The 2,371-nt window shown below is 49.9% G+C and overlaps 1 protein-coding gene across 1 annotated transcript in view; it reads right to left on the bottom strand.

The window, feature by feature from the left end:
* NOTCH4 (notch 4) overlaps positions 1-2,371 on the bottom strand; it is a 29,728-nt gene that overhangs the window by 3,456 nt on the left and 23,901 nt on the right. The window lies entirely within an intron of this gene.

Genomic DNA, 2,371 nt, shown 5'->3' with positions numbered 1-2,371 from the left:
CCCCCCGCCTCCCCTCCAGCTCTGTCAACACAGGAACTAGCTGCACAGGAAGTGGTTTCACTCCTCAGAACCCTCACCCCCAGGTCTCTCCTCTCCCTAAGATGTCCCCTGAGGGTAGGATTCAGCCCTCCCCTGCTTCCCAGCTTCCAGCCCCATTGGGATTGGGACAGGCATGGTTCCGGCAGGACTCAGATCCAGGGATGTCAGGCCCTCAAACATATACATATACCCCCAGCACTGGGCCAACACAGCGAGTGTCAGTCCCCCCTGCCCTCTCGGTGCTTGGTCTATTCAGTGGACAAGATGTGTCTCAAATGTGAGACAAGGTCAGGGAAGGCTTTCCTCTGGTCATGAATGAGGGATGAAGGGAGAGGACCAACTCCCAGGCTTGGTCACTGATCTGTCCACACTGATCACACCAAGCTAGAAGGACAGATAGACATTTGGAGCCTCGAAATGGAAACCTGTCATAATACGGGGTTTACAGCTGAGTGACTTCAAACACGAAATGTGAAGAGCTCTGGTTCTGCCACTTAATGCCTTGTCATCTTCGCCAGATAAAAATCTGTGCCTGTTTCTAAGAGTAAAATGGACCTAACAGTTTTGGTAGACCTCACAGTTGGTGTGAGGATTAGATGTGATAAAGCATTTGGTACAGTGAATGCTCAATAAATGGTAGTTATTACAAGGCATACTCGGAGATATTGCAGGATGGTTCCGATCACTACAATAAAGTGATTATCACAATAAAGTGAGTCAGATGTTTTGGCTCCCCGGTGCATGTTTACAACTATACTGTAGTCTATTAACTGTGCAATAGCATTGTCTTAAAAACAATAACCATACCTTAATTTAAAAATACTTTATTGCTAAGAAATTTCCAACCATCATCTGAGCCTTCAGTGAGTCATAATCTTTTTGTTGGTTGAGGGTCTTTGCTTCAGTGTTAATGAAAACACTTATGCGAAGCGCAACAAAGTGAAGCCCACAAAGATGAGGTACGCTTGTATCCGCTTTCAGAATGCCCCAAGCCTCCATGTCTCGGGCCCATCAGCACCATGAGGTGTAACTACGCTGCTGAAAGGTGGGTCACACTGAGATGGTCTCTGTCTGCCTCTACCGAGCTTGGGCTGCTGGGAGTCTCCTACGTGGCTAGAACTGAATACCCTTGGAAGTGGGCAAAGGGTCTAATATGTGGCTTCTCTTCAGACTACTAGACTCTTTTTTCAGATGACACCCTAAATTAGCACAGGACCCCCAAATCTTATTCTTGCTCTTAAACTATACTGAATGTCTCCATCCAAATATTGAATTTGGGCCCTAGCCGGTTTGGCTCAGTGGATAGAGTGTCGGCCTGCAGACTGAAGGATCCCAGGTTCGATTCTGGTCAAGGGCATATGCCCAGGTTGTAGGCTTGATCCCCAGTGGGAGGCATGCAGGAGGCAGCTGATCAATGATTCTCATCATTGATGTTTCTATCTCTCCCTCTCCCTTCCTCTCTGAAATCAATAAAAATATATCTTAAAAAACAAAACAAAAAATATTGAATTTGGGACACAAAATTTGGAAGACAATGTAGTCACTCCCATATTTTCTTCATTGCACTCCTCAAACCCTCCAAAAGGAGGTAACACTTTATACCAGCTTTATTCTCTGATGACAGATTTGGGGTTCTTAAATAGAGAAAGTAGTGTCTAGAAGAGTGGCACCTCATCCCTGCAGTGGTGAGAATGCAAGGAGTCATCAGCTGGAGTGGCCCTTGGTGCTCCCCCGACCCAGCACCTGCGACGCCTGGCACATAGCAGGTGCTGAACAAATACTTGTCAACTGTTTGTAGGTAGTGGGGGTGATATAAACGCTCCCTTCGGGAACCACATCCTGTGCAGGAAGAACATCTTACATCCCATCTGTGGTTCTTGGTTCCAGTTCAGGGCACTAGCCCACTCCACCCCCCCTCCTGTGACCCCTCACCCTCACTTCCTGGGCCCACTCCATCTCAGCACCTAAACCCTCTGCAGGGCCGCATCTTCTCCACGTGGAAGACGATGACGGTTGAGTGGGCATGCACTCGTTTTGGGAGGGACGCTATATTCCCGACCCCCTACTTTTGGGGCCCAAGGACTTTAAAACCTGGAGGCTTCCAGGCGGGCACTTAACGGAGTTCACTTTTGGAATCCCACCCGGCCACTAGCCGCCTACTTTTGACCTTCGCTTCCGGCATTTGAGGGTATTCCTGGGGGGGCTGGGGAGCCCCAGGCGAAGGGAGGAGACCCGCGCTCTGGGGACGGAGTAAGGCAAGGAGGCGGGCTCCGCGTGTTGGGGGCGGGGCCGCAGGCTCCCAGGGACACCCAATCACAGGGCCCGCCAGCGG

The sequence above is a fragment of the Myotis brandtii genome, unplaced genomic scaffold (assembly GCF_000412655.1).
Source record: "Myotis brandtii unplaced genomic scaffold, ASM41265v1 scaffold130, whole genome shotgun sequence".
Taxonomy (NCBI): domain Eukaryota; kingdom Metazoa; phylum Chordata; class Mammalia; order Chiroptera; family Vespertilionidae; genus Myotis; species Myotis brandtii.
Note: the sequence above shows the minus strand (reverse complement) of the source record. Positions and strands in the feature narration are given on the sequence as shown.